This window comes from Dipodomys merriami, unplaced genomic scaffold, assembly GCF_024711535.1.
Source record: "Dipodomys merriami isolate MVZ:Mamm:240054 unplaced genomic scaffold, mDipMer1.0.p SCAF_5, whole genome shotgun sequence".
Lineage (NCBI taxonomy): Eukaryota > Metazoa > Chordata > Mammalia > Rodentia > Heteromyidae > Dipodomys > Dipodomys merriami.
The window spans coordinates 78521036-78544478 of record NW_027206068.1 but is presented as its reverse complement, the minus strand read 5'-3'; the positions used below and the strand labels follow the sequence as shown (position 1 = coordinate 78544478).

Here is a 23443-nt window from a genome sequence, read left to right as displayed (position 1 = left end):
ATTGTCTTGCTTCTTGCCTATTCCAGTGAATTATGATCATGAATCACACATTCTCCCTTGGCATAGTGCATTAGAAAGTCATGCATGTTGTCATGTGTAGCCACAGCTGCTTTGAATGGCCAAGATATATGCTATCAGGGGATATAACTCATTTTGTTTAACCTTTTACTGGTTGATGGCCATTTCAGTTGCTTCTACTTTTTGGTAACTGAATAATCCACCAAACATGTACAGGTTTTTGTGTGAGATAAAATTTGTGTTTTTCTTGGGTAAATATATGAGTAGGATTGTTTGGTCGTAAGCTAAGTGTGTCCATTGGTAAGATGCATCGTGTGAAGTGAGTTCTAGGTGCTTTGCATCTTTTCAGTATGGGATCCCGTCAGCCCTGCCCCACACCTACAGCCTGATCTCCTAATCATGGGCGGGGGGGGGGGGGGGGGGGGGGGGGGGGGGGGGGAGGGCGGGGCAGTGCCACTGCGGTTTGCATTTCCTGTGGAGAATACAACTGAGGGTCTTCCCTTGATTTCTCTGCCTGCCATATTCTCTCTTTGGGGACATACTTGTTCAGTTCGTTTTGCCCATTTGTAAACAATGATGTGTTTTCTGGAAGCAAGGTCTTTTTTGGATAGTTGGATAAGTGATTGGTAAATATTTTTCTCTTCTGTAGTATATCTTTCTGCTTCTTAAAAAATGGTGTCTGTTGTGGAACAAACATTTGCAATTTTGATGAGATTAATTTATCAGTTTTTGTTTTCATAGGATGTGATTTTAGTGTCACATCTAAGAAATCTTGACTCCAGTACACAAAGGCTTTTCCCTGACATGTACAAGTTTTGTTTTGTTTTTGGCTGGTCATGGGGCTTGAACTCTGGGCTTGGGCACTGTCTCTGCGCTCTTCAGGTCAAGGCCAGCGCTCTACTGCTTGAGCCACAGCGCCACTTCCAGTTTTTGAGTGGTTTATTGGAGATAAGAGTCTCACAGACTTTCCTGCCCAGGCTGGCTTTGAACCTCGATCCTCAGATCTCAGCCTCCTGAGTAGCTAGGATTATAGGCATGAGCCACCAGCGCCCGGCTGACATGTACAAGTTTTATGGAGCAACTCTTTACATTTAGAGCCATGATGCATTTTGAATTAATCTTTGTAAAAGTTTGTGGTTTTCTTCAAGATTAGTTTCTTTGCATGTGGATGCCCAGATACTGTAGCACTGTTTGTTGAAAAGAGCTTACTTTAGCTGGGAGCCAGTGGCTCACACCTAAAATCTTAACTACTCGGGAGGCTGAGATCTGAGGATCACGGTTCAAAGCCAGCCTGGACAGGAACCTCCGTGAGACTCTTCTCTCCAATAAACCACTAGAAAACTGGAAGTGATGCTGTGACTCAAGCGGTAGAGTGCTTGCCTTGAGCTGAAGAACTGAGGGACAGCACCCAGGCCCAGAGTTCAAGCCCCATGACAACCTCCACCACCACTACCAACAAAAAAGAGCTTACTTTACTCTCAGTATGCTCTTGACTGTTTGTCAGAGATTAAGTGTCCACCATTACTGATTAAGTGCATTCTACTTCTCTATTTCTGATCTGCATTCTGCTCCGCTGACACCCCCTTTGCCAGTGCTGCCCGGACTGCTCCAGTGGAATAGTCATTGTCCACCCTGGGGGTTTTGAGGCCTCCAGCTTTGCTTGGCTTTCTCACAGCTGTTGGACTACATGAGCCCCTTTGTCTTTGCATATCAGTTTTGAGGTCAGTGTGAATGTATGCACAGGAGTTCTTTAGGGGTTTTGGTTGGAATTGTATTAAATCTCAGTTTGTTTGGGGGAAACTTCCCAGTTTGTGAACGGTAATTGGTGATCAAGTGAGATCCTCCCTGCTTCTTTCATCAGGGTTTTACATTTTCCAAGAAGTATTTGGTTATGATTAGATATAACCTAGATACTTTCATCACTGGATTTAAGGTTAGTTCTAGGTGTTTTTGTGATGCCCCTTAGCAGATTAAGGAAGACTCCTTCAGTCAAACTTCGTTGAACATTTTATTGTAATTGATGAGGAACTTTTAGTGTTCCTTCTATACCCATTTACAGGATCAGTTTGCTTCATTTTTCTCTGCTTACATGATGGACATATTGTTTTGCTTTTAGATGGTGACATCTCCTTGCATTCCTGAGGTATCCTGATCATGGTGGGGTATTCTTTTAGATATTGCTAGATTCAATCTGCTGATATTTTGTGGAGGACTTTTTACATTGATCTTCATAGGAAATATTCAAGTGTGGTATTTCTGTGCTATGTCTGGGCTTCTGTGCTATGTTTGTCGAGTACGATATTTCTTTCCTTGTATAGTTTATATATAGTGCAAGTATATAATATGTTAAGTATATTAATCTAAGCAATATTAAGGTAAAATACAACAATAATGATATATAGATATACTCATGATAAATGATACATGTGAAAATTTGCCCAGAAAACATGCTCTTGGCCTCCATTACCTTGCAGAAGCTGGAAGAGGGCCAGCCTGGGCCCCTCCTCCGCCTCCCCCGCCTCCCCCTCTTCTTTTGTAGAGACTCCCCTAAAGAGTTTGTTTCCTTGCTTTTATTCATATAATTTTATTCTACATGTTTTTAAAACTCAACAATATATTTTCATTTTTCCATATTTTCAGCTTTATACAATGAGTATCACACTATTACCTTCAATCATCTAGGACATTTTTTTTTACCATGTTGCTGCTTGTAGTAGTAGGTCATTTATTATTATAATTATTATTATTGCTACACAATTTTTGCCATGGGATTTGTCAATCAGTTTGCTTTCTTATTTCAATGGATGTTCAGAGTCAATGGATGTTCAGAGTTTTCCTTTTTTTAAATTAGACTTAGGATTGTTATGGATATCTATATCTATATCTATATCTATCTATATATAGTTGTTGTCATGGGGCTTGAATTCTGGGTCTATGCACTGTCCCTTAGCTTTTCAGCTCAACACTAGCACTTTACCACTTGAGCCATAGCACCACTTCTGGTTTTCTGATGGTTTATTGGAGATAAGAGTCTCAGGGACTTTCCTGCATGGGCTGGCTTTGAACCACAGTCCTCAGATCTCAGCCTCCTGAGTAGCTAGGATGACAGGCATGAACCACTGGCACCCTGCTTGCTATGAATATTTCTATACATGTTCTTTGGTATGCACATGCTAGTCTTGGACACATACATGAAGTTACCGGGTAATACTGAGCTATGGTGATCCACACTTGTAATCCTGTCTAGTTAGGAGGAAAAGAATGGGAAGATTGTGGATCAAGGCCAATCAGGGCAAAACGTTTGGGAGACCTCTTTTCAACAGAAACAGCTGGGCATGATGTCAAGTATCTGTCATTCCAGCTCTGGTGGAAAATGTCAATAGGAGGACCACAGTCTAGGCTAGCCTAGGCAAAAAGCAAGACACTATGTCAAAAACAGCCAGAGCCATACATACATATATAAATACATACATACATACATATGTACATATGTACATACATACATAGGTGGGGGGAGAAGAAAGACGTGGCTCAATGGCAGAGCATTCACACTAGTCTGGGCAAAGCATTGAGTTCAAACTCCATTACTACCCCAGTCCAAAAACTCACTATTACCTAATGTATCTTACTCATGTGCAGGATGTTAGCAACTTACCTTCACTTTGCAATATTTCCCTGCTCTCAGGAGAAGTAAGAAGCTCATCAATTTTTTTTTTTTTGGCTAGTCCTGGGACTTGAACTCTAGGCCTGGGAACTGTTCCTGAGCTCCTTTTGTTCCAGGGTAGTGCTCTACCACTTGAGCCACAGCTCCTCCATGATTAATTGGAGATAAGAGTCTCACATCCTCAACAGGCTGGCCTCAAACTGTGATCCTCAGATTTTAGACTCCTGAATAGCTAGGATTACAGGTGTGAGCCACCGGTGCCCAGCCTCAGTAATTCTTGACTCTGCTTTTTCATAAATTTTCAAATCAATCTGTATACTCAATAAAGAGCCTCACTTTTATGATTACACCTAGTCTTTTCTGACTTGGGGAGAACTTACCATTCATCATGGTATAATTCTTTTGTGCCTCAAGCATCTCTCTGTTTTTTTTTCTTTTTTGAAGGCTATTTAGATTGTGTTTCACTTTTTCTTTTCTATCCCTGATCAAGAAATGATTTTGAGTAGACCTGGGGGCATATATCTGTAATCCTAGGGCTTGGGAGGCAGAAGTGGGATTGTGAGTTTAAGCTTGTCTGGGCGACAGCAAGTCTGTGTCCCATAAAACAAATCCCCAAGTGACACTAGTTGTTGTGTGTATGTATCATATCATCAGCTACTTTTGGTAAACTATACTTATGTTGAATAATATATGTGAATGTTCTTTCTGAGTCTCTGGACAGTTATATAATTTATAAATAATACAATTTTTTCTTTCCTAATTCTCATGCATATCTCTCTACCACTCTTTTCTATTCCCTTCTTTCCTTCCTCCCTTCCTCCCTTCTTCCCTCCCTCCCACTTTCCTTCCTTCCTTCCCCTCTCCCCTAGTATTTTTTGGGGGTGGGGCAGAACAGGCTTGATTTCAAAGCTTGTACTTAGCTTGTTCACTCAGCCCGCCCTCCTATCATTAGATTCATGCTCCCATCCCAGCTTTTTATTGTTATTTTGGAGATGGAGTATCATGGAGTTTTTTTGTTTTTTGGTTTTTTTTTGGTCGGTCGTGGGGCCTGAACTCTGGGCCTGGGCGCTGTCCCTCAGCTCTTCAGCTCAAGGCTAGCACTCTACCACTTGAGCCACAGTGCCACTTCCGGCTTTTTCTGCTTAATGTGGTGCTGAGGAATCGAACCCAGGGCCTCATGCATGCAAGGCAAGCGCTCTACCACGGAGCCACCTCCCCAGCTTGTCATGAAGTTCTTTTGCCAGGGTAGCTTCACAAAAAAGCAATTCACAATTCTGCCTTCCGAGTAACTAAGATTACAGCTGTGATCCACCCGCAGCTGGCTATGCTTTCCTCTCTCATAGTGAAAGCTATGCATGCCACCTATCTAGTATGAACTAGCAAAGTGGCAGTGCTTTGTTTCTGATAGGAAAGAGCTAACTTTGTTGTTGCTGCTGCTGCTGCCGCTGTTGTAAGTGGTACTGGGGTGAACTCAGGGTTTTTTACGTGGGCAGGTGCTCTACACTTGAGCTATGCTCTTAGTTCTGAGGAGGGAAAACTTGTAATGATGAAAACTGCGGTGGCGTTTGATGTAGGATTTAGTAGATAGTCCTTTTCAGGTTAAGCATTTTTCTTCTGTTCCTGTTTTATTAGAGTCTTAGTGAAATGTTTCTTGAAAGTTTGATGAAGGTCAGCTTTATAAATGACAGTGACCCTTTCTTAGTCGGAAAAACTACCAATTCAATGTCATTCGTTATAAATCTGTCTGGTCTGTGTATTTTTTTCTTGAGTCAGTTAAATTAATTATATTTTTCCAGCATTTTTTCAGTTTGTTCTAAAATTTCACACTTATAGGATTAAAGTTTAAAGTATTATCTTACTCTTGGTAATACTTTTTCCTGAGGTGTCTCTGACGATGTCCCTCTTTCAAATGATTCTAATATTGATGGCTTTTCCATTCTCTTTGAATTTTTGCTGAGTGTCTGTCTAAGAAAATCTTGTTTCGGAGATTTGTCAACTCTGTAATCACTTCAAAGAACAACGTTTGGCCTTTGATCCTCTTTATTGAATGTTTGTTTTTATTTCACTGATTTCTGCCTTTCTACTCTTCATTATTTTTCTTTTTTTATTTTGTGTTGTTCTTCCTTTGAGATGGATGCTTACCTCATTTATTTTCAGTTTTTTTTTCTTTTGTAAAATATATATTGAAGGCTAAAACTTTTTCATTAATGATTACTTTTGGTGAATTCTACGAATGTGATATGTACTATTTTGTTCATTATGTTGTTTTGGGAGTACTAGAGTTTTAAATTCAGGGCTCATATTTGCTAGGCAGGCAGATGTGTAATATTTTCTTTGTGACTCGTTTACCTGATTCTGTGGAAACCTTTAGAAATGAATTTTCTATCTTGTGAGATCAGCAAGGGATGCGGAGACACCTGGCGCCTGTGGTCTGCATGTAGCTGTGTTCTGAGAGGAGCAGGCAGGTCAAGAGAGAGTCAGGCAGCTCCCTAAGACTTGAACAAATGGTCAAGTGAGGGAGAAAGGGTCTCTGCAGGTCCCAGGTGCCTTCCTGGTATCCACAACAGAATTGCTTTTAAGTCATTTTGTTAAAGGATAAACAGTGTAATAAAGACTCTATTGATGGATGATTGGACCAATAGCAGCATGGATTGTAACAGTGTGCAGTGTGGAATAGGAAAGCCGCTGAGTCTTGTGTGAATGCCAGAATAGCTTCCTGGACTGTGTACCCGAGCTGGATCTTTAGCCTTAAACTGAACACTGGTGCAGAGGCCTCCTACCCTGCAGGGTGCTGCCACATACCGGTGCTGTAATTGACTACAAATGGATATTCTCCCATGTTGTAATTGACTAAATGGCTATTCTACCCTTCAAATTGGCTGCTTCAGAGAGGTGGAAAGCAGGCTGAATGGGTGAATTCCAGCAGTAGAGGCTGGCTGCACTCTTCTGCTTTGTGATGAGCTCCTGGTCAGAAGTAAGGCTAATGTGGGACTTCTGATGATAGAAAGAGATTCTGCTCAACACATCATGGATAGGGAAGACAAATCCCCTTTCAAGGTCCCCGTGCTTTTCAGAGGAGTCGGTCCACCCTGTGCTGCAGGTGCACCATGTGGATGTCCTTTGGGACGTGGATCTCCAAGGTCTGGACCCTGAAGAGGGCTCTATGTGATCTCTGATGGTATGGTGGTAGTGTGGGCATCAGCACATCAGTCTGGTGAGTGGAGGCACGTGCTGCCAAGCCTCCATTCTCACTGCTGTTGAAGCTGTGTTCCAGACATTGTGCAAAGAACTTTTGTCATGTTGTGCCCATATGCATCTCCGTAGGCCGTAAGTAATCTCCAAATAAGGACCAAATGAGATTGTGGTTCTCTCTAGCCAGATTCAGCTATCCTGCATTCAGCCAAAATCACATGTAAAACTATGCTGTAGGTTTGAATGTGTCCACTCCAGAATTCATGTGCTGCTTATGTGACAGTACTGAGAAACAAGGGGTCCTTCAGAGGTCCTAATGCTCTCTCCTCTGTGAAGGTAATAGTGCTCTTCACAAAACTTCACAGGACAAGGCTATTTTTTCCCTGTGTTTCTGCATACCTTGGGAGGATACAGTCAGGTTTCCTAGCACTCACCAGTGCTTTGATCTGGACTTTCCTGTGAGAGAATAAATTTCTGTTTTTTATTACCTAACTTCACAGTTTCTGTTACAGTAGCACAACTGGGCTAAAACACCTGGAAAAGGTAATATTGGAATATAAACATTAGGGTAAAAAACCCAGAGTACTAAATGAGAAGAAACATGGCTTAGTGCCTACTTTAGGAAGTATCTGTTGGTTTTGATTTATCAAGAGAATCCTCACATATCTGACTTAGATCTATTAAGAAAAAACTTTAGGTTTCTTACTTCTGCTTTTGTTCCATTTCTCCTTTTCTCTTTTCTTTCTCTTCATCCTGACCTGGAAGTGTCTGATTCAGGGTCATAAAACTAATTGTGGCTCCTTTCCAATAATTGAGCTGAAGTAGTAAGTACTACATCACTCTTCAAATATTTGTCTTTTTTTTTTTAACTATTCCTTTAGTGCCATTTTATTTATAATTATTTTTAAGAATTTTAAGTAGTTGTACAAAGAAGGTACTATATAATAAAGCAATTTATGCATACAGTGTACCTTGACCAGTGCCACCCCCTTCAACATTCTCACCCCCCTTTAACCCACCCCTTCCCTTACTTTTCCTAATTTCGTGGTACACATAATGACTTACTGCTTGCTCTCCATAGACTCTATGCCAGTCACTTCATTTGTAACCACTTGCCTATGTTCTATCCCAATGTGTTTACTTATAGATTTATAGGCACATTCTATCTATCACAAATCAAAGAAAATATGCAACATTTGTTTCTCTGGTCTGGCTTACTTCAGTTACCAGAATTTTTTCCAAGTCTTTCCATTTCCTTATGAATGGTACAATATCATTCTCTATAATAGATGAATAAAATTCCATTATATATATATATATATATATATATATATATATCACATTTTCTTTTCTTTTTTTTTTTTTGTCAATTGTGGGGCTTGAACTCTGGGCTTGGGCACTGTCCCTGCGCTCTTCAGCTCAAGGCGTGAGCTCTACTGCTTGAGCCATATTGCCACTTCTGGTTTTTGAGTGGTTTATTGGAGATAAGAGTCTCATGGACTTTCCTGCCTGGGCTGGCTTTGAACCATGATCCTTAGATCTCAACCTCCTGTGTAGCTAGGATTACAGGCGTGAACCACTGGTGCCCCGCTACTTATACCACATTTTCTTGATCATCTATTGAGGGGCATCTGGGCTGATTTAGTATCTTGGCTATGATTAATAGTGCTGCAATGAACTGATGGCTGATGGCTTTACTATATCCTCATTTTTAATCTTTTGGATAAATGCCCAGGAGTAGATCATAGGGTAGCTCTATGTTTAATTTTTTGACCAGCCTCCACACTGTTTTCCAGAGTGGCTGAACAAGCTTACATTCCCACCAAAGAGGTCCCTTTTGGCTGCATCCTCACCAGCATTTGTTATCGTTAATTTTCTTTTCTAAATGTTTTTTTAAATTATTTTATTGTGAAGATGCTGTACAGAGGGGTTATAGTTACATGAGTAAGGCAATGAATACATTTCTTGTCAAGCTTTGTTACCACTCCTCTGTTTTTCTTCCCCTATCCCTTCCCTCCTCCCCCTCAAGTTGTAGAGTTCATAGAATCTTGTGAGTATCATTGTTGCATTGGGTCATCCTTTGTCCTTGTTTCAGCATTTGTTATTCCCCTTCCCTTCCTCAAATCAGACAAATACACACATAAGATTCAGGGTACCAGAACTGATTGTCAGGCATAGACCAATGACAAAAGCAAAATGAAATAAAGTAAAGAGAAAGAACTAGATACAGTACATTGATGACAACAAGGTCAACCACCAAAAACAAAAGACATGTTGTTTCCATGTTTGGGGGTTCATTTAATTAGCACCACTCTATATGGTCATATGTACATAGATGTTGAGCTACTATGATCCTCTGCTAGGACTGTCCTAGACATATACTAATTATTACAAACGAGGGAAACCATGTTAATTTTCTTGATGATGGCCATTCTAACTGGGGTGAGGTGAAATCTCAGTGTTGTTTTGATTAGCATTTCCTTTATGGCCAGAGGCGTGGAGCATTTCTTCATGTATCTTTTGGCCACTTTTACTTGTTCTTCTGAGAAGTCTCTCTTGAAGTCATTTATTATTATGACTAGCCTATTTATTATCTGGGTTGTTTTAAAATTTTTCTTTTATTTATTTTTAATTATCAATTAGATGTACGAGGGGATTTCATCTGGACATTCCTTTGTACCGTGTACCTTGATCTGACTCGCCCCTTTCCATCACTCCTCCATTCCAAAACAGTCTCACCCAGCTTCATTGTTCCGTGTGTCCCATATGCATTTTGACTTTCCTTCACCCTCCTCTTTCACTCCCCCCACAACTAGTACCTGCACCCTGGGGTGGACCTCTTTTACATTCCTGTCGTTCATTGTTTTAAAAGTGTCTGTTCCCCAGAGGTTCAGAAAGCACTACTTGTACAAGCATGTGGTTCAAGTCCTGGTAGCTTTTGCTCCATTCCTTCCTATTCCTCTTCCTCCTCTTCCTCCTCATCTTTCTCCTCCTTTCCCTCCTCCCCCTCTTTCTCCCCTTTCTCCTCTTCTTCCTCCCCCTGAGGCCAGGTGAGGAGAACCCAGCTGCAGAGGGGCAAAGGTTAGGTGAGGAGCATAGTCTACCAGCACTAGCCAAGATGTACCGGCTAGACTCCATGCCTCACTGAGAACTGGGACCGACTGTAGCTGGTAGTCCTCCCAGGGCCTACACTGCAGACCATGTCGTGGGTAACCCTACTTTTAGAAGGATAGCAGACAGAAGAGTTGAGAGAGGTATCTGTTCCTGATGGTCAGAGACTTACAGGAACTGTTGGAAGTGGACCAAATCTGGCAGGAAATGTGCATTTAGGGTCTTAACCGAAAGCCCCTGCTTTGAGTTAATTTTGTGTCTGGTAGGAGGTCAGGGCCACCTCTGTCCTCTTGTGTGTGGATAGCTGGTTTCCTGAGCACCATTTTGGGGAGCTTGTCCTTTTCTCATCAGATGGCCGTGGAGGCCATGTTGAATCATCTCACCATGTATTTGAGGGCTTATTTCTGGGATGTCTTTTTGTTGTTGTTGTTTTGGTTGGTTGTGAGGCCTGAACTCTGGGCCTGGGCTCTGTCCCTCAGCTCTTCAGCTCAAGGTTAACACTATACCACTTGAGCTACAGGGCCACTTCCTGGCCTGTCTTTTTTGTTCCACTGGTTTATATGGCTATTTTTATGTAAATACCACACTACTTTGATTGCTTTAGTATTCTCGTAAGTTTTGAAATCAAGTAAGTGACTTCTTCAGTCTTGGTCTTTTTCTAGATAGTTTTGGCTGCTTGGAGACCTTGGAGATCCCACACACGTCTTAGGCTTGCATTCACTCTATCACTTTGAGTAATATTGATATCTTATCAGTATTGTGTCTTTCCCTCTGTAAATACGTCTTTTTTCTTCCCACACTTTTTGTAGTTCTCAATATATACATCTTTTGTCTCTCTAGTTGAGTTCATTCCTAAGTATTTTAGTTGTTTTTACTTTAAAATTATTTATTTAGAAAGATGGCCACTGACCCAGGCCTTGGATTTGAGACCCTCCTGCCTCTACCTTCGGAGTGCTTAGGGCACAGGTATGCACTTTCAAGCCTGTGGCTAAGCATTCTATTTTTGACGTTATTATAAGTGGAGGTATTTGCTCAGTTTCTCATTTGGACTATTTATATAGGGCACAGCTGTCTTCTGACTATTCATTTACTATGATATATTTTTAATTTATTTATTAACTATGATATATTTTATACCCTGAAGAACAGTAGAGCTTCTAAACAAATATAATCTCTTCAGCATAAGAGCTGGACAAAAGTCCTTTGGTTGTCTTCATTCTTGAAAAAATTATATTTGTGTTATTTTTAAATAGTTGTACAAAGGTGCTACAAAGCAGCGTGCCAAGGAATTCAATGGCTGGGTGTTGGGTGCATGTTGAAAAGGGGGTTCTTTGTGTGTGGGGGAGATGGGAAGGGATGGGAGGGGAAACAAAGGAGGAGGCAGCAATGCTTGATAAGAAATGTACTCATTACCTTGCCCATGTACTTGTAACCCCTCTGCACAGTATTTTCACAATAAAAAAACTTATTTAAAAAAATGGAGTCCTTTTACCTATAGTCTTGAAGACTTAAGTCATTAGAAGTCTTTCTTAGAAATGAAAAGCATTCATAAATAGAAGGTCCTCATGGGTTGCTTCAAGATATATTAAACAAATGGACATCATATTCACAAATATATTAGCAGTACAAATGATCAGTAATAGTGTATGATATGGGAAAATATCTCTGGTGTGTAGAGAATCGCAAAACATCTCAGCTTAACTTTAACTGTAATGTCTGCAGTATTTCTGAAGGAGTTCCTCCTCCAATGCTGCTGTTTTTCGACAGTATATAGTTAAGCTGTGTGCTCCTCTCACACCAGTGACACGTCTCAGCCGTGGGACATATGCTGTCTGCTCACTGGGGAGGTTGGTGGGGTGCTCCTCTCAGTCTCATCTGCTAGGTACAGAAATGTAGAAGAAATAGTCACTCAGGTACTAAGGACTGGCTTTATAGTTCCTGCTTTATGGTGTTATTAACTCAGAGACACCATTGCTTAAATGTAGTTTTTATTATTACAATTAAAGACTGATTTGATTTTATGAGATCATGTATTTTCATTTTATGGAAGCTTTATAGATAAATTCAATTTAAAATATTACTCTATGTTTAAAATAAAACACAAGCAAGCAGAGTATAAAAATTATACTGTACTACTCCTGCAAACGTGTTCTTAAAACTTCTGTGCAATTGATAACTTAGGAACAAACATTTCTTGATATTGCCATGTAATAACTAAAGAAAAGCAAAGTGCACTGGGAATGTGGCTTAGTGGTACAGTGCCTTGATTCCTCAGTAGCACATGAAAAGAAAAAGCCAGAAGTGGTGCTGTGGCTCAAGTGGTAGAGTGCTAACCTTGAGCACAGAGGGCCTCAAAGACAGTACCCAGCTCCCGAGTTCAAGCCCCAGGACTGGCTTGGTTTCCTCTGTGAAGTTACAAGTGGTTGTTGGTTAATTAAATATATCACATATATAAGCAGGGGCTGGAGTTCAGTAGTGGAGTGCTTGCCTAGTATACTCAAAGCCTTGAGTTCCAGTTATATGTACCATGGTTCCCCTTATTTATATCTATCTGTATTACCAATATGTCAATATTTATCTCCATATCTATCTTCTAATTATATCTATCTTACATCTCATTATATTATCACATCTAATTATATGTTTATTTATATATAACAAAATACTCATACATAAGTAAAATACATATAAATAAGTATTTTATTGTTAGTACATTGCAGAGTTACAAAATTTGAGACTGGCCACTCAAGATGTCAGCTTAGAGTCCTAGCATTTCAGGAAGACAGCAAGTTTAACAAAGGGATAGCGGACTTGTCATGCTGTTCTATAGGTACATTTAGGGCTGTGGAAGTTCCCTTTTTTTGCTGTTTTTTTTCCCCTTTTCAAATGGGGAAAGAATGTGAAAGCATATTTGCACTAAATAATTAAGCTGTTGGTAAACACGTCCCCTTTAAATGAGCTGATGGTAAGGACAAAGAAAGAACTTTGTTGGAATCACAAAGACAAACAAGCAGAGGTTAGAGCCTGTAACTCCCAAATGGAAAGACAGGTTAAATCACACAGGGCTATGCAATGAGTTGAGTTGAATGAGATTCTTATTCCCATTTATTTTAACCAAAGCTTGCACTTCTTTTTCTGTTTCTTGGGAGGGAAATGTGTGTTGTATTTTTTTCTTTCCACCGTCAAATTAGCATAAAAATATTGCTACTCAGGGACTGAGGTTCCTTTCAAGGTGTCTGCTCAGTGGTGACTGCCGCGGACACCTCTGTGTGGCTGCTGTCTTGGTGGCCCAGGCTGGAGATAATTCATCTCACTGTGGCTCTGCTAGTAGACAGGCTGATGGGTGCCTTTGGCTGGGCAGTGGGGTGGCCTGTTCCTTAGCAGCCTCCTGTAGCTAGACATGGGCTTCTTGTAAGCCTGATGCAGGCACCCCTGCTCCTTCACTCTGAACAAGTATTTTTGTTCCTGGGAAGAGAATGCAAAATGCAAAGGAATTCTGAAAGAGGAGAAATGGTATAGAATATTGAGCCAACCTTTTAGTGGGTGTCACTGACGTTATCTTGTAAGGCATTCTACCTTTCAAATACAAACTTTTGGATTTAGTCTAGCCAGGGTTGGAAGACAAGCCTGGGCATTGAGCTGATTTTCTATGCAGAATATTTTTTTATAATTGTTATTATTTGTTTTTAAAGAAAATTACCTCAGGTTACTGAGTGATATTAAGGATTGAACTTATAAATCAGAGTTGAGCCACACATACAAGTTGAAAGAGATGACAGTGAGGAAATTTTTTTTTTTTTTTTTGGTTGGTCATGGGGCTGAACTCTGGGCCTGGGCACTGTCCCTCAGCTCTTCAGCTCAAGGCTAGCGCTCTACCACTTGAGCCACAGCGCCACTTCTGGCTTTATCTGCTATGTGGTCCTGAGGAATCGAACCCAGAGCCTCATGCATGCAAGGCAAGCACTCCACTACTGAGCCACCTTCCCAGCCCCGACAGTGAGGAATTTTGAGAAACACTTTCCTTTCTTTCTCCCCCCTTTTCCTTTCCATCCTTTCCCTCCCCTTTTCTCTCCTTCCCTTCCCTTTAAAAAAATCAGTATACATTAATTAAACAAGGGCGTTTCATTGTATCTGTATACACATGTACAATATACATGGAACAAGTTTACTTCCTCTGTTAGACTCCTTAACCCTTTCATACTTCACCTTTGTCAAACAATATTTACTGTTTTATTATGTTATTTTCATATATATGTAATGGATTTCAACCCTATTCATTTCTCATACCCTCTCCCCCACACTAATTTTCCTCCAGAGGGTCCTCTATGTTCATGTCCCATTATTATTACTATTATAATTATTGTTACTTTTATTAATATAATTCTGTATTTTTTTTTAATTCTGTATTTTTGTATGAATCACAACATGTGATATTTGCCTTTGGTATTTGGCTTATGTTGTTCAACATGATGATCTCCATTTCCATCCATTTTCCTAATGTCTTTTCTGCAGTGTATGTTTTGAGCTACTTTGGCAAAATTCATATGGCTTAGCTTTGTGGGTTTATTTCTGGGTCTTCTTTTCTGTTCCATTGGTCATTGTGTTTATTTTTGTGCCAATATCATACTGTTTTTGTTATGATGGTTCTGTAGATGGTTCTGTATGATGGTTCTGAAGTCTAGTGTTGTGACATCTCCAGCATTTTTCCTTTTATTCTTCTGTGTCTTTTACATTTCCATATACATATTATACAGACACATATTAGAGTTGATTTTTTTATTTTTGTAAAGAATAGGGCTTGGGATTTTGATGGGAATTATTCTGAATAAGTACTTTGAATCTGGTAATAGAGCCATTTTTTAATATTCTGCTTGTCTATGAACATGGGAGGTCTTTTTTATCTCCTAGTATCTTCTTCTCTTTCTTCCTTCAAATTTATAATTTTTATAATTAAACCTCTTCAGTTTATTTTTAGGATTATTTTTTTCTTATTCAATTTCTTTTTCTCTTTTTGAGGCTACTGTGAATGTAATTATTTTCCTGACTTTTTTCTCAATCTGTTCATGTACATGTAAAAGGTATGGATTTTTTAATATGTTAAATTGTGTTCTGCTACATTGCCAAAAGTGTTTATCAGGTCCAGTAGTTTTCTGGTGGGATCTTTAAGTGTTTTAAGTATAACAATTGAAAAATATGAATAATTTGACTTTTTATTATTTAAATCCCTTTGGTTTCTTTTTCTTGGCTTATTGCTCTGGCTAGGAATTCCAGAACTATATTGGATAAGAATGGAGCAAGTGGGCACTCTTGTTTTTGGTTTTTACATCTATGTGCATTAGAGATTGATCTACAGTTTCCCTTGCTTACTGTTTCCCTGTCTGGTTTGGGGTAAGTGTAAATCTGGCTTCATAGAATGACTTGAGTTGTCATCTCTCCTTTTCTCTATCTCATAAGTATTGTTGTTAGTTCTTCTTTAAAGGACTTGTAGAATTCAGCTGTGGATCCCATTGGGTCCTGGGTTTTTCACTATTTGGAGATTGTTTTGTTTTGTTTGGTTAGGTCATAGGTCTTGAGCTCTGGGCCTGGCCACTGTCCCTGAGCTCTTTAGTTCAAGGCCAGTGCTTTACCACTTGAGCCACAGTGCTACTTCTAGTTTTCTAGTGGTTAATTGGAGATAAGAGTCTCACAGACTTTGCTGCCTGGGGCTGGCAGTCTTCTGAGTAGCTAGGATTACAGGTGTGAGCCACCAGCGCCTGGCTATTTGGAGATTTTTTTTTATTGTTGTTTTCATCTTATTGCTTGATAGATCTGTTTAAAAGATTTTTAATCCACTTGGCTTAATTTTTGTAAGTTAGGTTATCTTGGCATGCATCCATTTCTACTATATTTGCCAGTTTATTTGAGTAAAGGTTTGTGACATAGTCCCTCATAATGTTCTGGACTTCACTGTATTTGTTGTGGTATTCCTTTTTTTCAGCCCTAATTTTATTTATTTAGGTGATCTCTTTTCTCCTTTTGGTCACAGTGGCAAGATTTATTTATTTGGTTTATCTTTAGAAGAAGCAACTTTGTGTCGATTCTTTGTACACCTTGTTTTGTATCTATTTTACTTAATTTTCCCTAGTTTTTATTATTTCTTTCCATATACTGTTTTATGTTTGGTTTGCTCCTTTTCTAAGAGTTGAGGGTGGATCATTAGCGTATCAATCTGAGGTCTCCCAGTTTTGTTGATGTAGACACTCATAGGTATAAACTTTCTTCTTAGAACTGCCTTTACGGTGTCCCCTGGGTTCTGGTAGGTTGTGTTTTCATTTTCGTTGGATTCTAGGAACATTTAGATTTTCTTTCTTATCTCTTCGATGACCTACTCACCATTTGGCCATGTGTTATTTAGTCTCTGAGTTTGAATTTTTTTGTTTGTTTTTGCTGTTTGGGCCTCTAATTTTATTCTTTTATAGTGTAACAGGATATAGATGGTTATTTCAGTTTTCTTATATTTGCTGAAACTTGCTTTATAACTTAGTTTCCTCAACTCTAAATAAGGTGAAATAAGGTGAGCACTGTGGTAGGTACACGTGCTTGAATGGCATCTGCATCTAGTGTGATCCCTCAGAACTCTCATTTGCTTCCTTGGGCTTGTACACATTTCACTGGTACTGGACTTGATTTCCAGGGTCATTTCTTTTTTGCCTGTGCATGGATGGGTGGTCTTTGTAGTCCTGCATTTTATCGACAGGTCTTAGATTCCTGCTGTAGGCAAAGGGTGTGGCTTTTTAGGCGTCTGGCACTGGGGGTCCAGTTCTTGCTCAGAGTTCTAAATCACTACTCTTAACTCTGGCTTCTCCTTTCATTCTTGGCCCCTTGTGTTTTCTTTTTTCATGGAGCTCAACTATGATTTTTTTGTTTGAACTCAGGACTGCTAGTCAGGCACTTTACTGCTTGAGCTATGACCCAGTTGTTTCCCACTGATTATTTTCGAGATAGGGTCTTGGTTTTTGCTCAGGGTGGCCTGCATCTTGATTCTTCTGTTTATGCTTTTGCCATACCTGGGCTATCTAGCTATTGCTTGAAATGGAATCTCAGGAACTTCTGTCTGGGCTGGCCTTGAACTGCAACTTCCCCTATTTGTTGTTGGTTGTTTTTTTTTTTTTTTGAGTCCAGCATGGGCCTGAACTCTGGGCTTGGGCGCTGTCCCTCAGCTCTTCAGCTCAAGGCTAGTGCTCTACCACTTGAGCCACAGCGCCACTTCCGGCTTTTTTCTTTTTGCTTATGTGGTACTGAGGAATCGAACCCAGGGCCTCAAGCATGCAAGGCAAGTGCTCTACCACTGAGCCACCTTCCCAGCCCAACTTCCCCTATTTGTAACTCCTGAAGTAGCTCAGCAATGTATTTACTGAACTCTGGGCCTGGGTGCTGTCCCTCAGCTCTTCAGCTCAAGGTGAGAGAGCACTCTACCACTTGAGCCACAGCACCACTTCCAGTCTTCTGAGTGGTTCATTGGAGATAACAGTCTCACAGACTTTCCTGTCTGGGCTGGCTTTGATCCTCCGAATTCAGCCTCCTGAATAGCTGGGATTACAGGCTTGAGCCACCAGTGCCAGGCTTTTTTTTTTTTTTGTCAGCTCTGGGGCTTGAACTCTGGGCCTGGACACTATCCATGGCCTCCTTTTGCTCAAACCTAGTGCTCTACCACTTAAGCCACAGAGCTACTTCCAGCTTTTTCTTTTTAATTTAAATTTTATTGCAAAGGTGATGTACAGAGGGGTTACAGTTCTTTAAGTAAGGTAATGAGTAATTTCTTTATGAACAGTGTTACCCCTCCCTCATTTTCTCCCACTCCCCTCCGAGTTGTAAAATTTATTTCTAATATAGTGTCTAGTGAGTGTCACTATTAAGTTGGTTCGCCCTTTGTCTCACTGTTCCTATGCATCCCCTTCCCTTCCTGCTTTTTCTGTGATTAACTGGAGATAAGAATCTCATGGACTTTCCTGCCCTGGCTGGCTTCAAACCACAATTCTCCAAGCTCAGCCTTCTGAGTAGCTAGGATTACAGGTATGAGCCACTAGTGCCTGCCTTCAGCAATGTATTTTTAGATTTAAACTAGCTTTTCTATGTGGTAGTGGTTGGAGAGATACTGTTTCCATCTGTTCATATTCTTGGAAATCAGCTGCAGTATTGAATTGCATCAGGGCTACGTTCAAGAACAGTTCTATTAAATAAATAATTCCCTTATAACTGGCCTGAAGTGAGTCTGGGCTTCAGACAAGTCCATCCATACAGTTTATGCAATCTGTGCTTGTTGAGCTTTGGTGAGATTGTTGGCATTGGTGTTCATGTCCACTCTTCTGAGTGTAAACAGATATATAGGGGTGCGCCTTTATATACACTACTCTTCCTCAGGTGGAAGTGAGGCTGGAAGTTGGGCTGGGTTTTGATATTCATGGGTTTTATCCACTTTAACTTTTTAACTGTGTATGTTTTGTCTAAAAGTCTGATAATACCTATCTCCATTTCTAAGGACCATTTTTAAAGTCATTAATTTTTTATGTAATCTCTCTGCTTGTGTGTGTGTGTGTGTGTGTGTGTGTGTGTGTGTGCGCGCGCGTGTGTGTTCATTCTGGAGCTTGAACTCAGGGCTCTGTGTTGATCTCTTTGTGCTCCAGGCTAGTACTCCACCACTTGAGCCACAGCTTTACCTCCAGCTTTTTGGTGGTTCATTGGAGATAAGAATCTCAGGGACTTTCCTGCCTGGGCTGGCTGGAGCCTCACTCTTCAGATCTCAGCCTCCTGAGTAGCTAGGATGACAGGCGTGGGCCACCAGCGCCTGGCTTCTGATTGCTTTCAAAACAGTTATTACATTAAAACCTACCAATTGCCCTATTTTTGAGACAGCATAATTGAATTTTGAAGGTGACTCAGGAATTCTTTGGGAAGAAATGAATAACTGCACCACGTACAACATTCCCGTATTAAGCAGTTTTAAGAAACATTTATTATTGGGGTAGCTACAATTTATTTTCTCTTCCCTTTTGTTTTGTTGAAATTTGTTAAAAGCTTATGTTATAAAAAAAAAAAGAAGCAACTGTCTTGCACTTTGGCCGACTGCCTAGATCTGTGTTAAATTGGATCTTATAAATATTCCATAAAGTCCTATGTAATGGTCTTGCTTTTTCCTGGCAGTTAGCCTATGTGCAGGGCATCTTAAATATTTATGCCGTTTTTGCAGAACTTGACAAAAACATTTCAGGCATTAATAGTTTTGTTAATAAATTACTCAGCACCAAAACAATACATTATTTAAGAAACTTCTTGAAACCAATCAGTCTGCTGTTTTGTTTCTGACACTTGGCAGGATATTGCTAGCCTATAGAAAATCAATTAGGCATAGCACCCCAAAGGGAACCTTTAGAAATGCCAGCACAATGGTCCTGGGACGTCTCCACATGAAGGGGGGACAGCCAGCAGAAACAAGGCTGTTGGCTTCATCTGAGGCATTCATTTAGTGCCCATCCTACTGGGCATTTTGTACTAGATGATTCCCCGCATGTCCAACCAGGACTGACATGGCAGCAATGTAAACTTATTTGTGGAGTAGTGATGAAAAAAACAGTATTTTCAAATTGCAGTACATTCTACCTTTTCACATATTTGAAAATCCTTAACCCATGATGGCATTCATTTGTGATTCTAAATTAATCTCTTTGGGGAAGACTGACATAAAGATGGCCCTGCTGATGAGGCCGCATATTTTAAACCTCTTACAGCTCTGTAACTGGGACATTGATTTAAAATAAATGTTTAAGCTTTAAAATGATTTTTTGTAACTCCCCTTGCTTTCACCACTATGCCTACCCATGTGTCTCCGAGAATCTCTTGGTATATGTTTGTCCCGGTTTGCTGGCTCCATGAAAGGCAAGGCACTTTCCTTAGCACATGGTTCAGTCTGCTGTATCGCAGCAGATGAGCATCTTGCTGTTGTACGCTTATGCTTTAGTATGTTCTAAGTCTAAAATGTTGTTATGGTTTGGGCATGAAATGTCTTCCCAAAGCCTCCTGGGCATGGTCTGTCAGCACTACTGAGAAGCAATGGGACCCTGAGGACACTGGCTCTATCAGTGGGTTAATAATCTGTTGATTAAGTCATAGCTGAACAGGCTGCTAGAAACCGGTCAGAGAAATGTGCTTACAGGTATATCATGTCCCTGCTCTCTTCCTGTGTTCTCTCTCTCTCCCTTTCTGATTGGTGTGGGCTCTCTTGCACCATGATGCTTCGGTCTTGCTACCGGCCTAATAGCAATGAAGCCTCTGAATCCATGAGCCTAATTAAATCTTCCTCCTTAAAGCCATCTGTCTTAGGTTGTTTGTTACAGTGATGGAAAATCTGACTGAAACCATATCCTTTTCTATTTTTATAGTTTCTTACTCATTTCAAGTTTCTGGATCAATTTGATTGAGGAAGAACCTGAGGCTGCAAGGTGAGAGATTAAAAACACCGTTTTTGGTTTTTGTTTTGTTTTGTTTGGTTGGGTAATGTGCAACCAAAACAAAACACAAAATAAGGACTTAGTACTAACGTCACTGCATGGAGAGGCCAATATTATTGCTGATGTACCTAGTAACTCCTGCTTGGAGGTGTTCATCAGAACTGATTATTTTAATATTTATTTCCTTTATAATAAGACACTAATACTTCCTCATATGTAATCTGCTTCTGATTCACGAACACTTGAATACTGAGGTTCCATGTGCACTATTGTCCCCTTCAAAAGGGCTCTGATACAAAAAAAAAAAAAAATTTGAAAGTGGTAGGAAATATGTGCATGACCTCAGGGGTGTGAGGGTGAGTTTTGGCTCTGAACTTCGCTGGATTTATGGTGGGGCTATATTACCTAACCTCTCTGATATACAGCTTATTTATGGGTTAGATGCAGGCTACGCCAACCTCATAGATCTGCAGCGAAGATGAAATAAACAGTGTATGAGATGTTGATCACAGTTCCTGACGTGCCTCCAATGGACAGTAAGTTAAGGGTATTAATTACTACTGGCATTTTCATGGTGTGGTGGGATGATTAGCTTTAAAACAAAAAACCCAAGATCAGAAACGCAGGACAAGTGAGTGGGAAGGTTTGAAAGTTGTTGTTGTTTTTTTTAATCAGGAAAAGTGGTATTAAAAATGATGCATAGATTTAATCATTACTGTATTTTTTTTTTTTTTTGGTCCTGTTGTGGGGCCTGAACTTTGGGCCTGGGCGCTGTCCCTCAGCTCTTCAGCTCAAGGCTAGTGCTCTACCACTTGAGCCACAGCGCCACTTCGGCTTTTTTTTTTTTTTTCTGCTTATGTGGTGCTGAGGAATCGAACCCAGGGCCTCAAGCATGCAAGGCAAGCGCTCTACCAATGAGCCAACTTCCCAGCCCCCTGATTACTGTATTTTTAAATAAACATATATAGAATCACAATGGTTAATATATAATAAATAGTGTGGATTTTATAATTTTTATAATAATACTAATAAGAACAAAAACCACTTTACGCTTAGATATTCTGAAATAAGTTAGGTTCCATCTTCACAGAACTTATGGTTTAATTGGAACATATGATCAAGCAGGAAAATAGAAAATATTATAGGCATTTTTGCATAACATAAAGTTGGGTCTTTTTGAAAATGTACCAATTGTGACAGTCTCTGTCTTTTAATTGGTGTATTTAGGTCATTCACAGTTAAATTGTTGACTACTATAGCTACATTAATATTTGTCATGTTTATAATTATATATAATTTAGTATATGTATATAATTTATAATTGTTGAAATTGATTTTTTTCTTTCTCTCTTTTTGATTTCTCTGGTTCTAATTTATGGTCCCATTTTGTCTTCTCTCTTAGCATAGAAAATATATTTATTCCTATTTTTGTTCATGTTAACCCTATAAGCACAGTAGCTTTCAATAGTATGTTTATAGCCGATGTAAGCTCACTTTCAAATAGCACGGTAGCTCTTTATGAGTATCTCAGACCCTGCCTGCTCACCTCTGTAAGACTGCTGTCATCCAGCACACTTTCACAAGTGCTATCACTATACGGTCATTTTGAACCAACAGTTCATGATTGAGAATAAGAAAAAGTATTTTTATCGTATCACCATTATTCCTTTATCTGATGCTGTTTCTTTCTTAAAGTAAGTCTGAGTTTCGGAGTCGCTCCATTTTCCTAGGTGAAAAGGAAGTTAGGGGCTGCTGGAGTGGATCCTCCAGCAGGACGGCCTTTGTGGGGGAAAAGGGGGTCTCTTGGCTTTTAAGCAAAACTTGGAGGCATGGCTCCTCCAAGATGAGCTCCAGGAAGCAATGATGGCCTGTGTGTGGCTCTCACAGTGTGCTCCACTCTTCAGCTCAACACTCCCAGCAGCTTGTGGTCCCAGCCCTTCTGTTCCAGGGAGGGATAGAGCCGTGGCTTCTGTACTCTGCTCTCCAGTTTTCAAGCAGTAGCTGCCCTTTAAACATTTCTGAAGGTCTGAAGAAAGGCCTTTGACTTTCAATTCGCTTAGCTTTTCTTTCTTGTAGTAAAGACTGCAGGGACAACTTATAATCTCATAGTAATTATAGTAACAATAGCTATTAATAAATAACAAATCTTAGTAATAATAGTTACTATGTAGTTTAATTGTAGTTTTAAAGTTCTTTGTATTTATTTTTCATATATTTCGATAACTTAAAATTTATAAACATTATAATGCAGGAAGTTTTGTAGATATTCTGAATATCACCATTTAAAACAGTTTTGCTTTGCCAAAAAAGGATTTGATGCTCTTTTTTTATACAATGCTAGAAAGCCATTGGGATTCTGGGAGTACTTCTTGAGAAAATAATTCTGCATGTATAGAATATCTATTGGAATAATCATCTAAATTGTTCATTTGTCTTTTACCTTATATATTATTTGTTCTGTTCGTTATCTTTTGTCTGTGAGGTCTTCGTTAGACAACCCGATTTGTCAGCTACTTTATATTTTTAGTTATTTTTCAGATAAGATCTGTTTTTGCTAAGGTGGACCTTGGGCCAAGTTTTTCCTACCTACGTTTCCTACAAAGCTGAGATGACAGGTGTGTACCCATACCCACCTTCACTGGTTGAGATGGGAGTGTTTCTAGCTTTTTGCCTGGCCTTGGCCTTGATTTTTGCTATTCAAGTAGCTTGGAATGCAAGTATGCATCACCATTCCTGGCTAATCTCAAGAAACTTGGGTGCTAGGTACTGGACAATGAAATGGTGAATGGAGGAGAATTGGTCCTTACTCCTATGAGACACAGGTCACCGTATAGAAGACACGTATTACATAGAAAACTTTAATTGAAGTTGAGATAAGTGCTGTGAAGGAAATTTCTGTCTGCATCTTTGATAATGAGCGTGACTTGCACAGGGCAGCTCCACAGTGTGTGTCAGTTCTTCTTGAGGAAATTTG

General features: G+C 39.9%; 1 long non-coding RNA gene across 2 annotated transcripts in view; it reads left to right on the top strand.

The window, feature by feature from the left end:
- LOC138809983 (uncharacterized) overlaps window positions 1-23443 on the top strand; it is a 59899-nt gene that overhangs the window by 21932 nt on the left and 14524 nt on the right. For both annotated transcript variants that reach the window (XR_011366982.1, XR_011366981.1), the window contains exons 2-3: window positions 20401-20460; window positions 20911-21005. This is a non-coding gene — a long non-coding RNA (uncharacterized lncRNA). The remainder of the gene's footprint in view (window positions 1-20400; window positions 20461-20910; window positions 21006-23443) is intronic.